This window comes from Oncorhynchus keta, unplaced genomic scaffold (assembly GCF_023373465.1).
Source record: "Oncorhynchus keta strain PuntledgeMale-10-30-2019 unplaced genomic scaffold, Oket_V2 Un_scaffold_1494_pilon_pilon, whole genome shotgun sequence".
In the NCBI taxonomy this organism is placed as follows: Eukaryota; Metazoa; Chordata; class Actinopteri; order Salmoniformes; family Salmonidae; genus Oncorhynchus; species Oncorhynchus keta.
In genome coordinates this window covers 42,708-65,000 of record NW_026290796.1, presented here as the reverse complement: position 1 = coordinate 65,000, position 22,293 = coordinate 42,708, and the positions used below count along the sequence as shown (strand labels likewise).

Here is a 22,293-nt window from a genome sequence, read left to right as displayed (position 1 = left end):
TGTCTCTCTGTCTCTTTCCTGTCTCTTCCTGTCTCTTTCCTCCTGTCTCTTTGTCCTGTCTCTTTCCTGTCTCTTTCCTGTCTCTTCCTGTCTCTCTCTCTTTTGACAGCTGTTCTGTCCAATAGGGTAAAGCCGGTTCTGAAGGTGGAGGGCATGTCCAATGGGATGTCTCTGGGGGCGGGGCAGCAGCAGGGGGCGGGGCTCAGTGACATCTCAGCTCAAGTGCAACAATACCAGCAGTTCCTGGGTGAGTGGACAGGGACGAGGTACACACACACACACACACACTGGGGGTTAACGTGTCAGACAGCTGGGGGTTAACGTGCTGGGGGTTAACGTGGGGTTAACTGGGGGTTAACGTGCTGGGGGGGTTAACGTGCTGGGGGTTAACGCGCTGGGGGTTAACGTGCTGGGGTTAACGTGCTGGGGGTTAACGTGCTGGGGTTAACGTGCTGGGGTTAACGTGCTGGGGGTTAACTGGGGGTTTGCTGGGGTTAACGTGCTGGGGTTAACTGGGGGTTAACGTGCTGGGGTGTAACTGGGGGTTAACGTTAACGCTGGGGGTTAACGCGCTGGGGGTTGACGCTGGGGTTAACGGGGGGTTGACGCCGCTGGGGGTTAACGTGCTGGTGGTTGACGCGCGGGGTTGACGCCGCTGGGGTTGGCTGGGGGTTGACGCGCTGGGGTTGACGCGCTGGGGGTTGACGCGGGGGTGACTGGGGGTTGGGGTGTAACGCTGGGGGGGGGTTTGACGCGCGCTGGGGTGTGGGGTACGCGCTGGGGTTTGACGCGCTGGGGGTGTGACGCGCTGGGGTGTGACGCGCTGGGGTGTGACGCGCTGGGGTTTGACGCGCTGGGGTGTGACGCGGGGGTGTGACTGGGGTGTGACGCGCTGGGGGTGACGCGCTGGGGGTTGACGCGCTGGGGTGTAACGCGCTGGGGTGTAACGCGCTGGGGTGTGACGCGCTGGGGTGTGACGCGCGCGGGGGTGACGCGCTGGGGGTGACGCGCTGGAGTGTAACGTGCTGGAGTGTAACGTGCTGGACTTTAGTCAACGCAGGCAGGCTGTCAGCAAGTCACACACCACTTTGCACTAAAATTGTTTGAAACCGGTCCGTGGGGTGACGCACAATTGGCCTAGCGTCGCCCGGGTTAGGGAGGGCTTGGTCGGTAGGGGTGTCCTTGTCTCATCGCGCACCAGCGACTCCTGTGGCGGGCTGGGCGCAGTGTGCTCTAGCCAAGGTGGCCAGGTGCACGGTGTTTCCTCCGGCGCATTGGTGCGGCTGGCTTCCGGGTTGGATGCGCACTGTGTTAAGAAGCAGTGGTTGGGTTGTGTATCGGAGGACGCATGACTTTCAACCTTCGTCTCTCCCGAGCCCGTACGGGAGTTGTAGCGATGAGACAAGATAGTAGCTACTACAACAATTGGATACCACGAAATTGGGGAGAAAAAGGGGTCAAATAAAAAAATAAAAATAAAAAGATTTGTTTGAAACCTGAATGTTTTACTTTACTTCAAACAAAGAGGCATGTCTTGCCTTTCTTCAAAGTAGCCTTGTCAAAATGAATCTATAGAAATGTGGAGGCAATTATTTTATAGAGACTCCCTGATGCCGTTAACCAGCATTTCTCTCCTGTTCTATTGATTTTCACCCCAACTTTCTTCTGTTGCCCAGAAGTCAAAGCCATCATCCTAGTCGTATTATCATCCCATCCTAGTCGTATTATCATCCCATCCTAGTTGTATTATCATCCCATCCTAGTTGTGTTATCATCCCATCCTAGTTGTATTATCATCCCATCCTAGTCGTATTATCATCCCATCCTAGTTGATTTATCATCCCATCCTAGTCGTCATTGTCGTCCCATCCTAGTCGTGTTATCATCCCATCCTAGTTGTATTATCATCCCATCCTAGTCGTGTTATCATCCCATCCTAGTTGTATTATCATCCCATCCTAGTCGTGTTATCATCCCATCCTAGTTGATTTATCATCCCATCCTAGTTGATTTATCATCCCATCCTAGTCGTATTATCATCCCATCCTAGTTGTATTATCATCCCATCCTAGTTGTATTATCATCCCATCCTAGTCGTGTGTTATCATCCCATCCTAGTCGTTTATCATCCCATCCTAGTCGTATTATCATCCCATCATAGTCGTATTATCATCCCATCCTAGTCGTGTTATTATCATCCCATCCTAGTCGTATTATCATCCCATCCTAGTCGTGTTATCATCCCATCCTAGTCGTGTTATCGTCCCATCCTAGTCGTGTTATCGTACCATCCTAGTCGTATTGTCGTCCCATCCTAGTCGTATTATCATCCCATCCTAGTTGTATTATCATCCCATCCTAGTCGTATTATCATCCCATCCTAGTCGTATTTTCATCCCATCCTAGTTGTATTATCATCCCATCCTAGTCGTATTTTCATCCCATCCTAGTCATGTTATCATCCCATCCTAGTCATGTTATCATCCATCCTAGTCGTATTATCATCCCATCCTAGTCGTATTATCATCCCATCCTAGTCATGTTATCATCCCATCCTAGTCGTGTCATATCATCCCTAGTCATCCCATCCTAGTCGTGTTATCGTATCATCCGTCCCATCCTAGTCGTATTATCATCCCATCCCTAGTCCCATCCTAGTCGTATTATCATCCCATCCTAGTCGTATTTTCATCATCCCATCCCCATCCTAGTCGTATTTTCATCCCATCCTAGTCATGTTATCATCCCATCCTAGTCGTGTTATCATCCCATCCTAGTCGTGTTATCATCCCATCCTAGTCGTATTATCATCCCGTCCTAGTCGTGTTATCATCCCATCCTAGTTGATTTATCATCCCATCCTAGTCGTATTGTCGTCCCATCCTAGTCGTGTTATCATCCCATCCTAGTTGTATTATCATCCCATCCTAGTCGTGTTATCATCCCATCCTAGTTGATTTATCATCCCATCCTAGTCGTATTGTCGTCCCATCCTAGTCGTGTTATCATCCCATCCTAGTTGTATTATCATCCCATCCTAGTCGTGTTATCATCCCATCCTAGTTGTATTATCATCCCATCCTAGTCGTGTTATCATCCCATCCTAGTTGATTTATCATCCCATCCTAGTCGTATTGTCGTCCCATCCTAGTCGTGTTATCATCCCATCCTAGTTGTATTATCATCCCATCCTAGTTGTATTATCATCCCATCCTAGTCGTGTTATCATCCCATCCTAGTTGTATTATCATCCCATCATAGTCGTATTATCATCCCATCCTAGTCGTATTATCATCCCATCCTAGTCGTGTTATCATCCCATCCTAGTCGTGTTATCATCCCATCCTAGTCGTGTTATCATCCCATCCTAGTCGTGTTATCATCCCATCCTAGTCGTGTTATCATCCCATCCTAGTCGTATTGTCGTCCCATCCTAGTTGTATTATCATCCCATCCTAGTTGTATTATCATCCCATCCTAGTCGTATTTTCATCCCATCCTAGTTGTATTATCATCCCATCCTAGTCGTATTTTCATCCCATCCTAGTCATGTTATCATCCCATCCTAGTCATGTTATCATCCATCCTAGTCGTATTATCATCCCATCCTAGTCGTATTATCATCCCATCCTAGTCATGTTATCATCCCATCCTAGTCGTATTATCATCCCATCCTAGTCGTGTTATCATCCCATCCTAGTCGTATTATCATCCCATCCTAGTCGTATTATCATCCCATCCTAGTCGTATTATCATCCCATCCTAGTCGTATTATCATCCCATCCTAGTCATGTTATCATCCCATCCTAGTCGTATTATCATCCCATCCTAGTCGTGTTATCATCCCATCCTAGTCGTATTATCATCCCGTCCTAGTCGTGTTATCATCCCATCCTAGTCGTATCATCATCCCATCCTAGTCGTATCATCATCCCATCCTAGTTGTATTATCATCCATCCTAGTCGTATTGTCATCCCATCCTAGTTGTATCATCATCCCATCCTAGTCGATTTATCATCCCATCCTAGTTGATTTATCATCCCATCCTAGTCGATTTATCATCCCATCCTAGTTGTATTATCATCCCATCCTAGTCGTATTATCATCCCATCCTAGTCGTATTATCATCCCATCCTAGTTGTATCATCCCATATCATCCCATCCTAGTCGTATCATCATCCTAGTTGCTTTTAGATTTCTCATCCTAGTTGCTAACACATATGGAACGGCTGGTATCAGGTGCTCTGTTTAGAATGGTGTTTTCTGCTAATAGTGTTTTACAAATGATGTTTTATGGTCTGCTTCATTACAGGAGTTGTCCAATTAGAGGCGAGAGCCTTTTGACTGGACGATGACAGGCCTGCTAGTGTTGCGTGTTTCCATTAACATGTCAGGTCTTTGTATGTATAGTATCTTCTGCTGGTCATTTTACTGTTCAACCGTTTGTCGACCAGTTAACGAAGGTCGGTTAGTCGGGCAGAAAATGTACCGAAATGTGCATCTCTCTCTCACACACACACACACACACACACACACACACACACACCACACACCACACACCACACACACACACACACACACACACACACACAGTAACAAGAATGTCTCCGTATGTAAATAATGGCATTAACATAGCTAGGAAACATACTAAACCAATGTGAATCACACAGATCAACACATTGCAAATCAACACATAATAACACAGCAATGTAACCGTTGTTGTGGTCCAGACGCGTCGCGGGCGCTGCCTGAGTTCCCAGAGTTGGATCTGCAGGACAGACCTCTTCCTGATGGGATCGTTCCAGAACACATCGCAGCCTTCCAACAGCTCTACAGGGAACACTGTGAGGTAAACAGTCTACTACGCACTGCTGGCTTGTGGCAGTCTTATGAAGTGTTGTGCCTACTATGTCTGTCTTGATTCCACTAACGATAACGATGATGAGTTGAGATGTAGAATCAGGTGTTTTTAGTTCCAGGACCAGAGTTGGGAAACAGTGTGTTAGTCTATTGTAGTGTAATGAAAATGTATGACAATCTTGTGTAGTGTTTATGTCTGTCTAATGCCGTGCTTTGTCAGACTAATGTATTGCTATCTCTGTCTAATGTATTGCTATCTCTGTCTAATGTATTGCTATCTCTGTCTAATGTAGTGCTATCTCTGTCTAATGTATTGCTATCTCTGTCTAATGTAGTGCTATCTCTGTCTAATGTAGTGCTATCTCTGTCTAATGTAGTGCTATTGTCCAATGTAGTGCTTTGTCCAATGTAGGTCTATGTCCAGTTATGTGGGTCAAATGTCATGTTATGACTTTCTATCTTTCATGTCTGTTAAAATACTATGTCAGACAAATGTAGTGTTTTATCATTCTTACGTAGTGCTATGTCAGTCTACAGGTATGCTATGTCAGTCTAATGTAGTGTAATGTCAGACAAATGTAGTGTTTTATCATTCTTACGTAGTGTTTTATCATTCTTACGTAGTGCTATGTCATGTCTGTGCAGGCCATTCTGGATGTGATGGTGAACCTGCAGTTCACTCTGGTGGAGACCCTGTGGAAAACCTTCTGGAGGTTCAGCGAGAGCATCGACGCAGACACACTCAGCGTGTGAGTGAAACACACACGTTCTACATGTCACACATTACAACACACACAATCTAACTGTGTGTGTGTGTGTGTGTGTGTGTGTGTGTGTGTGTGTGTGTGTGTGTGTGTGCCTCCAGTCATGGTGAGTCAGAGGAGCGTCTGCCTAAGTGGTACCTGGTGGTGCTGTGTAAGTACCAGCCAGTTGTTCACTGGACCAGAGACTGTGACAACACACTGTACCAGACCCTGGTGGAGATCCTCATCCCTGACGATTACGACCCATCCCCAGTGAGTTATGACGTTAGAGCTACACAACATGACGTTAGAGCTACACAACATGACGTTAGAGCTACACAACATGACATTAGAGCTACACAACATGACATTAGAGCTACACAACATGACATTAGAGCTACACAACATGACGTTAGAGCTACACAACATGACGTTAGAGCTACACAACATGACGTTGGAGCTACACAACATGACGTTAGAGCTACACAACATGACGTTAGAGCTACACAACATGACGTTAGAGCTACACAACATGACGTTGGAGCTACACAACATGACATTAGAGCTACACAACATGACGTTAGAGCTACACAACATGACGTTAGAGCTACACAACATGACGTTAGAGCTACACAACATGACGTTAGAGCTACACAACATGACGTTGGAGCTACACAACATGACGTTGGAGCTACACAACATGACGTTAGAGCGACACAACATGACGTTAGAGCGACACAACATGACGTTGGAGCTACACAACATGACGTTGGAGCTACACAACATGACGTTGGAGCTACACAACATGACGTTGGAGCTACACAACATGACATTAGAGCTACACAACATGACGTTAGAGCTACATGACGTTAGAGCTACACAACATGACGTTAGAGCTACACAACATGACGTTGAGCTACACAACATGACGTTGGAGCTACACAACATGACATTAGAGCTACACAACATGACGTTAGGTCTACATGCCATTAGAGCTACACAACATGACATTAGATCTACACAACATGACGTTAGAGCTACACAACATGACATTAGAGCTACACAACATGACGTTAGAGCTACACAACATGACGTTAGAGCTACACAACATGACGTTAGAGCTACACAACATGACGTTAGAGCTACACAACATGACGTTAGAGCTACACAACATGACGTTAGAGCTACACAACATGACGTTAGAGCTACACAACATGACGTTAGAGCTACACAACATGACATTAGAGCTACACAACATGACGTTAGAGCTACACAACATGACGTTGGAGCTACACAACATGACATTAGAGCTACACAACATGACGTTAGAGCTACACAACATGACGTTAGAGCTACACAACATGACGTTAGAGCTACACAACATGACGTTAGAGCTACACAACATGACGTTAGAGCTACACAACATGACGTTGGAGCTACACAACATGACGTTGGAGCTACACAACATGACGTTGGAGCTACACAACATGACGTTAGAGCTACACAACATGACGTTAGAGCTACACAACATGACGTTAGAGCTACACAACATGACGTTGGAGCTACACAACATGACGTTGGAGCTACACAACATGACGTTGGAGCTAGACAACAGCATGACGTTGGAGCTACACAACATGACATTAGAGCTACACAACATGACGTTAGAGCTACATGACGTTAGAGCTACACAACATGACGTTGGAGCTACACAACATGACGTTGGAGCTACACAACATGACATTAGAGCTACACAACATGACGTTAGGTCTACATGCCATTAGAGCTACACAACATGACGTTAGAGCTACACAACATGACATTAGAGCTACACAACATGACGTTAGAGCTACACAACATGACGTTAGAGCTACACAACATGACGTTAGAGCTACACAACATGACGTTAGAGCTACACAACATGACGTTAGAGCTACACAACATGACGTTAGAGCTACACAACATGACATTAGAGCTACACAACATGACGTTAGAGCTACACAACATGACGTTAGGTCTACATGCCATAGAGCTACAAACATGACGTTAGAGCTACACAACATGACATTAGAGCTACACAACATGACGTTAGAGCGACACAACATGACATTAGAGCTACACAACATGACATTAGAACTACACAACATGACATTAGGTCTACACAACATGACATTAGAGCTACACAACATGACGTTAGGTCTACACAACATGACGTTAGGTCTACATGACATTAGATCTACACAACATGACGTTAGGTCGACATGACATTAGAGCTACACAACATGACATTAGAGCTACACAACATGACATTAGAGCTACACAACATGACATTAGAGCTACACAACATGACGTTAGAGCTACACAACATGACGTTAGAGCTACACAACATGACGTTAGAGCTACACAACATGACATTAGAGCTACACAACATGACGTTAGAGCTACACAACATGACATTGAGCTACACAACATGAGGTTAGAGCTACACAACATGACGTTAGAGCTACACAACATGACGTTAGAGCTACACAACATGACGTTAGAGCTACACAACATGACGTTAGAGCTACACAACATGACGTTAGAACTACACAACATGACATTAGGCTACACAACATGACATTAGAGCTACACAACATGACGTTAGAGCTACACAACATGACGTTAGGTCTACATGACATTAGATCTACACAACATGACGTTAGGTCTATGACATTAGAGCTACACAACATGACATTAGAGCTACACAACATGACATTAGAGCTACACAACATGACATTAGAGCTACACAACATGACGTTAGAGCTACACAACATGACGTTAGAGCTACACAACATGACGTTAGAGCTACACAACATGACATTAGAGCTACACAACATGACGTTAGAGCTACACAACATGACATTGGAGCTACACAACATGAGGTTAGAGCTACACAACATGACGTTAGAGCTACACAACATGACGTTAGAGCTACACAACATGACGTTAGAGCTACACAACATGACGTTAGAGCTACACAACATGACGTTAGAGCTACACAACATGACGTTAGAGCTACACAACATGACATTAGAGCTACACAACATGACGTTATTAGAGCTACACAACATGATGTTAGGTCTACTATTAGAGCTACACAACATGACGTTAGAGCTACACAACATGACGTTAGAGCTACACAACATGACATTAGAGCTACACAACATGACATTAGAGCTACACAACATGACGTTAGAGCTACACAACATGACATTAGAGCTACACAACATGACATTAGAGCTACACAACATGACGTTAGGTCTACATGCCATTAGAGCTACACAACATGACGTTAGAGCTACACAACATGACGTTAGAGCTACACAACATGACATTAGAGCTACACAACATGACGTTAGAGCTACACAACATGACATTAGAGCTACACAACATGACATTAGAACTACACAACATGACATTAGGTCTACACAACATGACATTAGAGCTACACAACATGACGTTAGGTCTACACAACATGACGTTAGGTCTACATGACATTAGATCTACACAACATGACGTTAGGTCTACATGACATTAGAGCTACACAACATGACATTAGAGCTACACAACATGACATTAGAGCTACACAACATGACATTAGAGCTACACAACATGACATTAGAGCTACACAACATGACATTAGAGCTACACAACATGACATTAGAGCTACACAACATGACATTAGAGCTACACAACATGACATTACAGCCACATAACACTAAATGACAGTACATGTAATGTCTTCTAAAACATATGACTAGCTACGTTTCTCGCTCATCTCCCTCCCTCTCCATCTCTCTCTCTGTCAGGTGCCTTAACTCAAGCCATCCGTAACTTTGCCAAGAGTCTAGAGAGCTGGCTGACAAGCGCCATGATGAACATACCAGAGGAGATGGTTCGCATGAAGGTGTGATCACACACACACACACACACACACACACACACACACACACACACACACACACACACACACACACACACACACACACACACACACACACACACAAATACAAACACTCTTCCACAAAACTACATTACCTCTCCCTCCTCCCCTCCTCTCTCCCGTCTCCCCCTCCTCCCCCCCCGTCTCCCCTGTCTCCCTCCTCCCCCTGTCCCCCCGTCTCCCCCTCCCCCTTCTCTCCCTCCTCTCTCCCCGTCTCACCCTCCTCTCTCCCGTCTCACCCTCCTCTCTCCTGTCTCTCCCTCCTCCCCTCCTCCTCTCCCGTCTCCCCCTCCTCTCTCCCTCCTCCCTCCTCTCTCCCGTCTCCCCCTCCTCCCCTCCCATCTCCCATCCTCTCTCCTCCTCCCCTCCTCCTCCCTCTCCCGTCCTCCCCCTCCTCTCTCCCCTCCTCCCCTCCTCTCTCCCGTCTCCCCCTCCTCCCATCCTCTCTCCCGTCTCCCCTCCTCTCTCCCGTCTCCCTCCCCCTCCTCTCTCCCTCCTCCCTCCTCTCTCCCGTCTCCCCTCCTCCCCTCCTCTCTCCCGTCTCCCCTCCTCTCTCCCGTCTCCTCCTCTCTCCTCCCCTCCTCCTCCTCTCCCGTCTCCCCTCCTTCCCTCCTCTCTCCCCCTCCTTCCCTCCTCTCTCCCCTCCTTCCCTCCTCTCTCCCCTCCTTCCCTCCTCTCTCCCCTCTTCCTCTCCCTCTCCCCGTCTCCCTCTCCTCCCCTCCAGGTGATGTGTGCGGGGCGTTTGCCCAGACGCTGCGTCGCTACACCAGTCTAAACCACCTGGCCCAGGCAGCCAGGGCCGTCCTCCAGAACACCGCCCAGATCAATCAGATGCTGAGTGACCTCAACAGAGTTGACTTCACTAACGTGCAGGTACGTCTGTCTGGATACCTTCTAACCACTACCTCTCTCTGTCTGGATACCTTCTAACCACTACCTCTCTCTGTCTGGATACCTTCTAACCACTACCTCTCTCTGTCTGGATACCTTCTAACCACTACCTCTCTCTGTCTGGATACCTTCTAACCACTACTCTCTCTGTCTGGATACCTTCTAACCACTACCTCTCTCTGTCTGGATACCTTCTAACCACTACCTCTCTGTCTCTCTGTCTGGATACCTTCTACCTCTCTCTGTCTCTCTGTCTGGATACCTTCTAACCACTACCTCTCTCTGTCTGGATACCTTCTAACCACTACCGCTCTCTGTCTGGATACCTTCTAACCACTACCTCTCTCTGTCTGGATACCTTCTAACCACTACCTCTCTCTCTCTCTGTCTGGATACCTTCTAACCATTACCTCTCTCTCTCTGTCTGGATACCTTCTAACCATTACCTGTCTCTCTCTCTCCTGGATACCTTCTAACCACTACCTCTCTCTGTCTGGATACCTTCTAACCACTACCTCTCTCTGTCTGGATACCTTCTAACCACTACCTCTCTCTCTGTCTGGATACCTTCTAACCACTACCTCTCTGGATACCTTCTAACCACTACCTCTGTCTGGATACCTTCTAACCACTACCTCTCTCTCTGTCTGGATACCTTCTAACCACTACCTCTCTCTCTGTCTGGATACCTTCTAACCACTACCTCTCTCTCTCTGTCTGGATACCTTCTAACCACTACCTCTCTCTCTCTGTCTGGATACCTTCTAACCACTACCTCTCTGTCTGGATACCTTCTAACCACTACCTCTCTCTCTCTGTCTGGATACCTTCTAACCACTACCTCTCTCTCTCTGTCTGGATACCTTCTAACCACTACTCTCTCTGTCTGGATACCTTCTAACCACTACCTCTCTCTCTGTCTGGATACCTTCTAACCACTATAATCTCTGTCTGGATACCTTCTAACCACTACCTCTCTCTCTGTCTATACCTTCTAACCACTACTCTCTCTCTCTGTCTGGAACCTATAATACCTCTCTCTCTCTGTCTGGATACCTTCTAACCACTACCTCTCTCTCTCTGTCTGGATACCTTCTAACCACTACCTCTCTCTCTCTCTGTCTGGATACCTTCTAACCACTACCTCTCTCTCTCTGTCTGGATACCTTCTAACCACTACCTCTCTCTCTCTGTCTGGATACCTTCTAACCACTACCTCTCTCTCTCTGTCTGGATACCTTCTAACCACTACCTCTCTCTCTCTGTCTGGATACCTTCTAACCACTACCTCTCTCTCTCTGTCTGGATACCTTCTAACCACTACCTCTCTCTCTCTGTCTGGATACCTTCTAACCACTACTCTCTCTCTCTGTCTGGATACCTATAACCACTACCTCTCTCTCTGTCTGGATACCTTCTAACCACTACCTCTCTCCTCCAGCCTATAATTCTGTCTCTCTCTCTCTCCCAACCTATAATCCTGTCTCTCTCTCTCTCTCTCCAACCTATAATCTATAATCCTGTCTCTCTCTCTCTCTCTCTCTAACCTATAATCCTGTCTCTCTCTCTCTCTCTCAACCTATAATCCTGTCTCTCTCTCTCTCAACCTATAATCCTGTCTCTCTCTCTCTCTATAATCCTGTCTCTCTCCTGTAATCCTGTCTCTCTCCAACCTATAATCCTGTCTCTCTCTCTCTCTCCTCTCTCTCACCTATAATCCTGTCTCTCTCTCTCTCACCTATAATCCTGTCTCTCTCTCTCTCACCTATAATCCTGTCTCTCTCTCTCTCTCACCTATAATCCTGTCTCTCTCTCTCTCTCTCTCTCTCTCTATAATCCTGTCTCTCTCTCCAACCTATAATCCTGTCTCTCTCTCTCTCTCAACCTATAATCCTGTCTCTCTCTCTCTCTCTCCCTCTCTCTCTCTCTCTCTCTCTCACCTATAATCCTGTCTCTCTCTCTCTCACCTATAATCCTGTCTCTCTCTCTCTCACCTATAATCCTGTCTCTCTCTCTCTCTCACCTATAATCCTGTCTCTCTCTCTCTCTCTATAATCCTGTGTCTCTCTCTCTCTCACCTATAATCCTGTCTCTCTATAATCCTGTCTCTCTCTCCAACCTATAATCCTGTCTCTCTCTCTCTCTCTCTAATCCTACTCCTCTCTCTCTCTCTCTCACCTATAATCCTGTCTCTCTCTCTCTCCAACCTATAATCCTGTCTCTCTCTCTCTCTCTCTCTCTCCTATCTCTCTCTCTCTCTCTCTCTATCTCTCTCAACCTATAATCCTGTCTCTCTCTCTCTCTCAACCTATAATCCTGTCTCTCTCTCTCTCTCTCTCCAACCTATAATCCTGTCTCTCTCTCTCAACCTCACTGATAATCTCCTGTCTCTCTCTCTCTATACCTATAATCCTGTCTCTCTCTCTCTCACCTATAATCCTGTCTCTGTCTCTCTCTCTCCTATAATCCCTATAATCCTGTCTCTCTCTCTCTCTCTCTCACCTATAATCCTGTCTCTCTCTCTCTCTCTCTCTCTCATAATCCTATAATCCTGTCTCTCTCTCTCTCTCTCTCACCTATAATCCTGTCTCTCTCTCTCTCTCTCACCTATAATCCTGTCTCTCTCTCTCTCTCACCTATAATCCTGTCCTGTCTCTCTCTCCAACCTATAATCCTGTCTCTCTCTCTCTCTCAACCTATAATCCTGTCTCTCTCTCTCTCTCAACCTATAATCCTGTAATCCTGTCCTCTCTCTCCTCTCTCCTGTCTCTCTCTCTCTCTCTCAACCTATAATCCTGTCTAATCCTGTCTCTCTCTCTCTCTCTCCTCAACCTATAATCCTGTCTCTCTCTCTCTCTCTCAATCCCTATAATCCTGTCTCTCTCTCTCTCTCTCTCTCTCAACCTATAATCCTGTCTCTCTCTCTCTCACCTATAATCCTGTCTCTCTCTCAACCTATAATCCTGTCTGTCTCTCTCCAACCTATAATCCTGTCTCTCTCTCTCTCCATGGTATAATCCTGTCTCTCTCTCTCTCTCTCACCTATAATACCTGTCTCTCTCTCTCTCACCTATAATCCTGTCTCTCTCTCTCAACCTATAATCCTGTCTCTCTCTCCAACCTATAATCCTGTCTCTCTCTGGTATATATAATCCTATAATCCTGTCTCTCTCTCTCCAACCTATAATCCTGTCTCTCTCTCTCTCCAAATCCTGTCTCTCTCTCTCTCTCAACCTATAATCCTGTCTCTCTCAACCTGTAATCCTGTCTCTCTCTCAACCTATAATCCTGTCTGTCTGTCTCTGTCTCTCCTCTCTCTCTCACCTATAATCCTGTCTCTCTCTCTCTAATCCTGTCTCTCTCTCTCTCAACCTATAATCCTGTCTCTCTCTCCAACCTATAATCTCTCTCAACCTATAATCCTGTAATCCTGTCTCTCTCTCTCTCTCAACCTATAATCCTGTCTCTCTCTCTCTCTCAACCTATAATCCTGTCTCTCTCTCTCTCTCTCAACCTATAATCCTGTCTCTCTCTCTCTCTCTCTCTCTCCTATAATCCTGTCCCTGTCTCTCTCTCCAACCTATAATCCTGTCTCTCTCTCTCTCCAACCTATAATCCTGTCTCTCTCTCTCTCTCTCTCAACCTATATAATCCTGTCTCTCTCTCTCTCTCACCTATAATCCTGTCTCTCTCCAACCTATAATCCTGTCTCTCTCTCCAACCTATAATCCTGTCTCTCTCCAACCTATAATCCTCTCTCTCTCTCTCTCCAACCTATAATCCTGTCTCTCTCTCTCTCACCTATAATCCTGTCTCTCTCTCTCTCCCTATAATCCTGTCTCTCCAACCTATAATCCTGTCTCTCTCCAACTGTAATCTCTCTCTCTCAACCTATAATCCTGTCTCTCTCTCTCTATATCAACCTATAATCCTGTCTCTCTCTCTCTACACTATAATCCTGTCTCCAACTCAACCTATAATCCTGTCTCTCTCTCTCTCCAACCTATAATCCTGTGTCTCTCTCTCACCTCTCTCAACCTATAATTCTGTCTCTCTCTCTCTCTCTCTCCAACCTATAATCCTGTCTCTCTCTCAACCTATAATCCTGTCCCTCTCTCTCTCTCAACCTATAATCCTGTCTCTCTCTCTCTCTCCAACCTATAATCCTGTCTGTCTCTCTCTCTCTATAATCCTGTCTCTCTCTCTCCAACCTATAATCCTGTCTCTCTCTCTCTCCTGTACCTGTCTCTCTAATCCTGTCTCTCTCTCTCTCTCAACCTATAATCCTGTCTCTCTCTCTCTCTCTCAACCTATAATCCTGTCTCTCTCTCTCTCTCAACCTATAATCGCTGTCTCTGTGTCTCTCTCTCTCTCTCTCAACTATAATCCTGTGTCTCTCTCTCCTCTCCTGTCACGCTCTCTCCAACCTATAATCCTGTGTCTCTCTCTTCTCTCTCACCTATAATCCTGTCTCTCTCTCTCTCTCTCCAACCTGTAATCCTGTCTCTCTCTCTCTCCAACCTATAATCCTGTCTCTCTCTCTCTCAACCTATAATCCTATAATCCTGTCTCTCCAACCTGTAATCCTCTCTCTCCAACCTATAATCCTGTCTCTCTCTCTCCAACCTATAATCCTGTCTCTCTCTCTATAATCTCTCAACCTATAATCCTGTCTCTCTCTCTCTCTCACCTATAATCCTGTCTCTCTCTCTCAACCTATAATCCTGTCTCTCTCTCTCTCTCTCCCTACCTCTATACTCCTGTCTCTCTCTCTCTCCAACCTATACTCCTGTCTCTCTCTCTCTCCAACCTATAATCCTGTCTCTCTCTCCCCAACCTGTAAACAGGCGTCTCTGGGTGTGTGTAATCCTGTTGTGAGGATGGTGTGAACCTATACTCCTGTCTCTCTCCAACCTATACAGGCGTCCTGTGGTTGTGAGGATGGTGTCCAACCTATACTCCTGTCTCTCTCTCCCCCTGTAGGAACAGGCGTCGTGGGTGTGTGGTTGTGAGGATGCTGTGATCCAGAGGTTGGAGCAGGACTTCAAGCAGACGTTACAACAACATAACTCTCTGGAGCAGTGGGCTGCCTGGCTGGACGGCGTGGTCTCCCAGGTCCTAAAGCCCTACCCACACAGCCCTGCAGCCTTCCCTCAGGCTGCCAAGCTCTTCCTGCTGCGGTGGAGCTTCTACAGGTGAGAGAAGAGGATGTTTTGAAGTCAGAGAAAGTGAGAGGCTCTTTGATTTGAATGTTTCCCCTCCTCTTCTTATCCCTCCCCTCCCAGTTCCATGGTGATTAGAGACTCTCTCCCCCCAGTTCCATGGTGATTAGAGACCTGTCTCTCTCTACCCCCCCAGTTCCATGGTGATTAGAGACCAGTCTCTCTCTACCCCCAGTTCCATGGTGATTAGAGACCTGTCTCTCTCTACCCCCAGTTCCATGGTGATTAGTGACCTGTCTCTCTCTTCCACCCTCCCAGTTCCATGGTGATTAGAGACCTGTCTCTCTCTACCCCCAGTTCCATGGTGATTAGAGACCTGTCTCTCTACCCTCAGTTCCATGGTGATTGGAGACCCCAGTTCCATGGTGATTAGAGACCTGTCTCTCTCTACCCCCAGTTCCATGGTGATTAGAGACCTGTCTCTCTCTACCCCCAGTTCCATGGTGATTAGAGACCTGTCTCTCTCTACCCCCAGTTCCATGGTGATTAGAGACCTGTCTCTCTCTACCCCCTCAGTTCCATGGTGATTAGAGACCTGTCTCTCTCTACCCCCTCAGTTCCATGGTGATTAGAGACCTGACTCTGCGTAGTGCTGCCAGCTTCGGATCCTTCCACCTGATCAGACTGCTGTATGATGAGTACATGTACTACCTGGTAGAACACAGAGTGGCCCAGGCTAAAGGAGAGACGCCCATCGCTGTCATGGGAGAGGTACACACACACACACACACACACACACACACACACACACACACACACACACACACACACACACACACACACCACACACACACACACACACACACACACACACACACACACACACACACACACACACACACACACACACACACTTACCTGGTAGAACACAGAGTGGCCCAGGCTAAAGGAGAGACACCCATCACTGTCATGGCAGAGGTACACACACACACACACACACACACACACACGATGCACTGCTGATTGTCTCTCTCTCTCAGTTTGCCAGTGTGGGCAGGAGTCTGAACTGTCAGGACCCTGATAAAGGTAATGTCTCACCCTGCAACCCTTCATCTCTAATAATGTGGCCACAATAAACCTGTAAACGGTTAATATATCTGTGTGTGTGTCTCAGATGAGGAAGAGGATGAGGAGGAGAGTGATGAAGAGGGGGTAGAGATGACCGTGCCGTCTAACTCCGCTGGTCTGGGAGAGGGGAGGAGTCCCTGGAGCCGCCCGTCAAGCTAGCCAGGACTGACCCCAGGACTGACCCCAGGACTGACCCCAGGACTGACCCCGGACTGACCCCGGGGACTGTTCAATACCACACACACAGAGTGACTCACACACACCCAACACGCACGCACACTGACAACTGAACCACACGCTCTCGACTTAGCCGTTGGCTAACATCACACACACACACACACACCCAACACGCACGCACACTGACAACTGAACCACACGCTCTGACTTAGCCGTTGGCTAACATCACACACACACACACACCCAACACGCACGCACACTGACAACTGAACCACACGCTCTCGACTTAGCCGTTGGCTAACATCACACACACACACACCCAACACGCACGCACACTGACAACTGAACCACACGCTCTCGACTTAGCTTGGCTAACATCACACACACACACACACCCCAACACGCACGCACACACACTGAACCACACGCTTTGCTTAGCCGTTGGCTAACATCACACACACACACACCCAACACGCACGCACACTGACAACTGAACCACACGCTCTCGACTTAGCCGTTGGCTAACACACACACACACACACACACCCAACACGCACGCACACTGACAACTGAACCACACGCTCTCGACTTAGCCGTTGGCTAACATCACAACACACACACACACACACACAGACACACACACAGATCACACACACACACCCCTCAACAACACACTCATCCTTTGCCTTAATGATAGTTTGCTATGAGCCCGTTTGTGATCCCAATGCCATTAAGTTCCTTATCTGTTCCTGCAACCTCACACACCCTGTCTGTCTGCACCTTGATCTCTCGTGTGTGTGTGTGTGTGTGTGTGTGTGTGTGTGTGTGTGTGTGTGTGTGTGTGTGTGTGTGTGTGTGTGTGTGTGTGTGCGAAGGAGAGGTTTCACAGCTTACCTTTTCATCTTTTAGTTATCATGGTTCCTCATTGTTCCTCATCACTTTCATTGTGACATAAGAGATGGTGACCTCTTCATTGTGACATAAGAGACGGTAACCTCTTCATTGTGACATAAGAGACGGTAACCTCTTCATTGTGACATAAGAGACGGTAACCTCTTCATTGTGACATAAGAGATGGTGACCTCTTCATTGTGACATAAGAGACAGTAACCTCTTCACTAGACACACTGGTCCTTCATTGTGACATAAGAGACAGTGACCTCTTCACTAGACAGGGTAACAGTCTGTTCCAGATTTGACCAACTTATCCCACTAATTAACATTACTACTAGCTTGGCAACTTGTTGTTGGATGCAGAAACAGTCTTGTACGAATACAGTGTCTGAGATTCAATCTGAGGTGTGTTGTAGCACCCTGAACATTTAAAGGTGATATCTGACTGAGCTGACATATGCAACATTTACAATGAACACGCTGAGGAACACTGCCTTTAAATGGGGCACTGTCAACAGAGGTCTACAACGTACCTCTGACTGAATCCCTTCCTATATGTCCCTGTCAGAGGTCTACAACGTACCTCTGACTGAATCCCTTCCTATATGTCCCTGTCAAGAGGTCTACAACGTACCTCTGACTGAATCCCTTCCTATATGTCCTTCCTGTCAACAGAGGTCTACAACGTACCTCTGACTGAATCCCTTCCTATATGTCCCTGTCAACAGGTCCAACGTACCTGTCAATCCCTTCCTATATGTCCCTGGTCTACAACGTACCTCTGACTGAATCCCTTCTTCCTATATGAATCCCTGTCAACAGAGGTCTACAACGTACCTCTGACTGAATCCCTTCCTATATGTCCCTGTCAGAGGTCTACAACGTACCTCTGACTGAATCCCTTCCTATATGTCCCTGTCAACAGAGGTCTACAACGTACCTCTGACTGAATCCCCTTCCTATATGTCCCTGTCAGAGGTCTACAACGTACCTCTGACTGAATCCCTTCCTATATGTCCCTGTCAACAGAGGTCTACAACGTACCTCTGACTGAATCCCTTCCTATATGTCCCTGTCAGAGGTCTACAACGTACCTCTGACTGAATCCCTTCCTATATGTCCCTGTCAACAGAGGTCTACAACGTACCTCTGACTGAATCCCTTCCTATATGTCCCTGTCAGAGGTCTACAACGTACCTCTGACTGAATCCCTTCCTATATGTCCCTGTCAACAGAGGTCTACAACGTACCTCTGACTGAATCCCTTCCTATATGTCCCTGTCAACAGAGGTCTACAACGTCAACAGAGGTCTACAACGTACCTCTGACTGAATCCCTTCCTATATGTCCCTGTCAACAGAGGTCTACAACGTACCTCTGACTGAATCCCTTCCTATATGTCCCTGTCAGAGGTCTACAACGTACCTCTGACTGAATCCCTTCCTATATGTCCCTGTCAGAGGTCTACAACGTACCTCTGACTGAATCCCTTCCTATATGTCCCTGTCAACAGAGGTCTACAACGTACCTACAACGTACCTCTGACTGAATCCCTTCCTATAGGTCCCTGTCAGAGGTCTACAACGTACCTCTGACTGAATCCCTTCCTATATGTCCCTGTCAACAGAGGTCTACAACGTACCTCTGACTGAATCCCTTCCTATATGTCCCTGTCAGAGGTCTACAACGTACATCTGACTGAATCCCTTCCTATATGTCCCTGTCAACAGAGGTCTACAACGTACCTCTGACTGAATCCAGACCTATATGTCCCTGTCAACAGAGGTCTACAACGTACCTCTGACTGAATCCCTTCCTATATGTCCCTGTCAACAGAGGTCTACAACGTACCTCTGACTGAATCCCTTCCTATATGTCCCTGTCAGAGGTCTACAACGTACCTCTGACTGAATCCCTTCCTATATGTCCCTGTCAACAGAGGTCTACAACGTACCTCTGACTGAATCCCTTCCTATATGTCCCTGTCAACAGAGGTCTACAACATACCTCTGACTGAATCCCTTCCTATATGTCCCTGTCAGCAGAGGTCTATGTCCCTGTCAACAGAGGTCTACAACGTACCTCTGACTGAATCCCTTCCTATATGTCCCTGTCAACAGAGGTCTACAACGTACCTCCTGACTGAATCCCTTCCTATATGTCCCTGTCAGAGGTCTACAACGTACCTCTGACTGAATCCCTTCCTATATGTCCCTGTCAGAGGTCTACAACGTACCTCTGACTGAATCCCTTCCTATATGTCCCTGTCAGAGAGGTCTGAATCAACGTACCTCTGACTGAATCCCTTCCTATATGTCCCTGTCAAAAGTTTGGACACACTCATTCCAGGGTTTTACTTTATTTTTACTATTTTCTACATTGTATAATAATAGTGAAGACATCAAACTATGAAATAATATATGGAATCATGTAGTAACCCTTTTTCTTCATTATTATTCTACAATGTAGAAAATAGTATAAATTAAGAAACACCCTGGAATGAGTAGGCGTGTCCAAACTTTTGATTGGTTCTGTGTGAGTCAGTCAACCTGCATGGCTCCAACCTTCTGTCCTCACCTTACCCTCCCACTGTCCTGACTGCCATAGAGATTTACTGGGTTTGCCCGAGCCAGGTGTAGAGTTGTTACAGCTGTCGGTCTTCAGTCCTGATGATGTTCACTGACCTCTTAGACAACCACTTAGTGTGTCCCAAAACGGCATCCCATCGGTACTTCAACAGGGCAGCATTCAGGACGGCTCATCAGAGTTCTGATGTGGTGTAGAGGATGGGGGTGTAGTTCCATACAGGGCAGCATTCAGGACGGCTCATCAAAGAGTTCTGATGTGGTGTAGAGGATGGGGGTGTAGTTCCATACAGGGCAGCATTCAGGACGGCTCATCAGAGTTCTGATGTGGTGTAGAGGATGGGGGGTGTAGTTCCATACAGGGCAGCATTCAGGACGGCTCATCAGAGTTCTGATGTGGTGTAGAGGATGGGGGTGTAGTTCCATACAGGGCAGCATTCAGGACGGCTCATCAGAGTTCTGATGTGGTGTAGAGGATGGGGGGGTGTAGTTCCATACAGGGCAGCATTCAGGACGGCTCATCAGAGTTCTGATGTGGTGTAGAGGATGGGGGTGTAGTTCCATACAGGGCAGCATTCAGGACGGCTCATCAGAGTTCTGATGTGGTGTAGAGGATGGGGGTGTAGTTCCATACAGGGCAGCATTCAGGTATCATCAGAGTTCTGATGTGTGTAGTTCCATACAGGGCAGCAGATCAGTTCTGATGTGGTGTAGAGGATGGGGGTGTAGTTCCATACAGGGCAGCATTCAGAAAAGTATGTTTTAGTGTATTTTTATTATTTGGCCAACTAAGAGATGACCTGTGCCTTGTAGAGCGAGACAACGCTGGTGGTTGAATCCCAAATGGCTCCTGTATAGTGCACTTTTTTGGACCTGAGCCATATTGACCATGGTCTAAAGTAGTGTACTAAGGGACTAGGGTTCTGGTCTAAAGTAGTGTAATACATAGGGACTAGGGTGCCATTTCAAAGACAACCTGTGTTTTAAATTAGATCTGATTAATAAAATTTCTAAACCTGTGACATTTGTTCCTCACTCTTTGGTATTATGTAGTGTCATAAGAGAGGGGCAGCCATAATGCATCCTGTTTCTATCCCATTCATTTGTTCCTCCATCGTCATGCTTCCACACACAACAGTAAAGTCATATCCCACCAGCAGGATACAGACCTTCAGAAACATCTCTAATCTGTGATTGGACAACAAGGTCAGAAGTCACACGCAACGTTGTATCCATGGCAACCGTAACTGCCAGCTCGTAGAATCAGCAAAAAGTCAGAACAGATCAGTGAATGTGTATTTGAAATGTTACTTTAGTGACTATCATATTTATTCAACCATTATGGCCTTATTTCAACAGTATGTGCAGCATATTGATGTACTATCCAGAGTATTTAGCTACTATATTACTATTGTACAATCACAAGATACCTAGTATATGTTTTGTAGACCTTTGTATTGAATCTCTGTGACTAGAGTTTGTAGTTTATCAGTCGTTGCCATATAAAGATGTGATACCAGCCCATCTTCAGCCATTAAATACTTTACCAGTGTTTCCCCTCTTCAGTCTCTTAAAAACGTAACTTTGTGTTTCTCCTTCACACACACAGGAAACAGCCACACGCAAGGTGAATCTTTCAATTTATTTTTATCAAAAAATAATCAAGTGAACCATGCTCTCTCCTTCCAATCTTAAAATACAGCCAGATAATGACAGGCTTGCTTAAACTCCATTTCCCATAAGCCTCTGCTCCATCTAGGGTTGTAACTTTCCTAAAAAAAGATTTCTGGGATGAAGGACTAGGCAGTAAATCTGGGAAAGTTAACTCCATCACATACAAATACATTTATAAAGGGGATAATCTGAA

General features: G+C 46.4%; 3 long non-coding RNA genes and 1 pseudogene across 55 annotated transcripts; 2 read left to right on the top strand and 2 right to left on the bottom strand.

Moving 5' to 3' along the window:
* Window positions 1-17,322, top strand: part of LOC127927522 (MHC class II regulatory factor RFX1-like) — a 40,578-nt pseudogene extending 23,256 nt beyond the window's left edge.
* Window positions 10,480-11,005, bottom strand: LOC127927524 (uncharacterized). The gene is made up of 3 exons (XR_008127900.1): window positions 10,964-11,005; window positions 10,807-10,898; window positions 10,480-10,608 (listed from the first exon to the last, which is right to left on the bottom strand). It is a non-coding gene; the product is annotated as an uncharacterized LOC127927524 (long non-coding RNA).
* Window positions 17,323-17,682: 360 nt separating the features above from the next.
* Window positions 17,683-20,276, bottom strand: LOC127927533 (uncharacterized). 50 transcript variants are annotated; one of them, XR_008127947.1, is made up of 10 exons: window positions 20,028-20,070; window positions 19,924-19,976; window positions 19,743-19,848; window positions 19,534-19,692; window positions 19,431-19,483; window positions 19,267-19,369; window positions 18,989-19,091; window positions 18,833-18,935; window positions 18,679-18,781; window positions 18,357-18,475 (listed from the first exon to the last, which is right to left on the bottom strand). It is a non-coding gene; the product is annotated as an uncharacterized LOC127927533 (long non-coding RNA). The 50 variants fall into 50 exon arrangements; XR_008127955.1 differs by lacking the exon at window positions 19,431-19,483 and adding an exon at window positions 19,484-19,501 and having other exon boundaries at window positions 19,605-19,692; XR_008127944.1 differs by lacking the exons at window positions 18,989-19,091; window positions 19,431-19,483 and adding an exon at window positions 20,133-20,276 and having other exon boundaries at window positions 18,833-18,988; window positions 19,164-19,369; window positions 19,484-19,692; window positions 20,028-20,077.
* On the top strand, window positions 18,990-20,123 carry LOC127927532 (uncharacterized). Of its 4 annotated transcripts, none has more exons than XR_008127915.1 (4): window positions 18,990-19,131; window positions 19,204-19,340; window positions 19,405-19,835; window positions 20,015-20,123. It is a non-coding gene; the product is annotated as an uncharacterized LOC127927532 (long non-coding RNA). The 4 variants fall into 4 exon arrangements; XR_008127916.1 differs by having other exon boundaries at window positions 20,065-20,122; XR_008127914.1 differs by lacking the exon at window positions 20,015-20,123 and adding an exon at window positions 19,911-19,979.
* Window positions 20,277-22,293: the final 2,017 nt, after the last annotated feature.